Below are 1,612 nucleotides of genomic sequence, written 5' to 3'. Positions count from 1 at the left end.
TATATATATATATATACATATATACATATATACATACATACATACATACATACATACATACATATACACTTATATATTTATTTTTTCACTTTGAATTTTGTATGAGGTATACACATGCAAAGATTCACAGCTACTGGGTGGGTGAGTGAGTGAGTGAGTGAGTGAGTGAGTGATTGATTGATTGATTGATTGATTGATTGATTGATTGATTGATTGAGAGAGAGTGAGTGTGTGTGTTAGGGGGGGGGGGGGGGGGGGGGGAAATGTGGTGATTGTGGGGGAAAAAAAAATTTAAAATTGAAATTTTTAAAAAAAAAATTTTTTTCTGTAGGGTGCAAAATAGTAGTGCCAACGGCACGTGGTGTTCCCAAGCGGTCACCCATCTAAGTACTAACCACGCTCGACGATGCTTAACTTCGGTGATCGGACGAGAACCGGTGTGTTCATCGTGATATGGCCGTTGGCAATGATATAGATGTTTTTTTTTTTGCAGTTTGTATTTGCCACTCGAAATAGCTATACCAGGTGTGATTGTTACAAACAACAGGAGAAATCGTGTAATGAACACTCTTTTACTTCCCCCCCCCCCCCCCCCAAACACAACACCCACCACCCTCACCATCCCAACCACCAAAGCCCTCTTCAAAATACACTCTCACACACACACACAAACCCACACTCTATAACTGATGAACATTACCATAACTTCTTAAAGCCATTAGATAATATTTAACTCAAGAAAGGTATTGTGATATGTTTAAAGAAAGAAAGGTGAAACCTTTAACTTTACCAGCAGGTATTAGTATCACTGAGGTATCTTCTAGGTTGTAGCAGCAATAGTAGTAATAATAATAAAATTAAATAAGGTAATAAAAAAGAAAAGTTATACATGTGATCAAATCATGAATGTATAAAACTGGAATGAATTTAAATTTTTTTTATTTTTCTTCATAGGCTGTTTTGAAATTGATGAGTAAGTGCCTCTTCTTTTAAATTTTTTAATGCTGAACACTGTTACATAAGAGATGAATGTTTAGAAAATTAAAAAAAAAAAAAGCTAGCCCAGCCCCCTCCCCCCCCTCACACAAAATCCAAACAAAAAAAAACACCCTCCTTCAAAACATCACATAATCATCCAGCCAGCAGTGCAGACGAGAAATTTGCACTCGGGGCCGCCATTTTGACGATAAATTCTTGCATGGCACACCAAAGGTAGGAAAGAATTTAAAAAAATAAAAATAATGGGCGAGCACCCTCGCGTCTGCCTGTAGAAAATGAAGTTAAAAGTAACATAACCTAAAGACAGGCACACACTAGGGTGCTCCCAGGCGGTTGAGAAATTTTTTCCCGCCAAAAGACTTATATATATTATTTATTTTACTGTTTTTGGCAGGGGGCTATGTCGGTCTGTGTGCAAAGTAGTTCCTACTCCCGCCGCCAGGAGCGCGCGCGGTGGGTAGCGATGTTGTTTTTTCTGCTTTCATTTGTTTATTATTTAGAGGGTTAATGCTATGTAAATGTACGCAAGTTTGGTTATGTGTCGGTAGTTGTGCGAGATTTAATTTCCGAAACGAAATTTGACTTTCATCGGCCTGCATTTCTCACTTATTCG

The 1,612-nt window shown here is 37.9% G+C and overlaps 1 non-coding gene across 1 annotated transcript; it reads right to left on the bottom strand.

Moving 5' to 3' along the window:
* Window positions 1-346: 346 nt before the first annotated feature.
* On the bottom strand, window positions 347-465 carry LOC134544420 (5S ribosomal RNA). The gene has a single exon (XR_010077745.1). It is a non-coding gene; the product is annotated as a 5S ribosomal RNA (ribosomal RNA).
* Window positions 466-1,612: the final 1,147 nt, after the last annotated feature.

This window comes from Bacillus rossius, unplaced genomic scaffold, assembly GCF_032445375.1.
Source record: "Bacillus rossius redtenbacheri isolate Brsri unplaced genomic scaffold, Brsri_v3 Brsri_v3_scf375, whole genome shotgun sequence".
NCBI classification, from domain to species: Eukaryota; Metazoa; Arthropoda; class Insecta; order Phasmatodea; family Bacillidae; genus Bacillus; species Bacillus rossius.
Note: the sequence above shows the minus strand (reverse complement) of the source record. Positions and strands in the feature narration are given on the sequence as shown.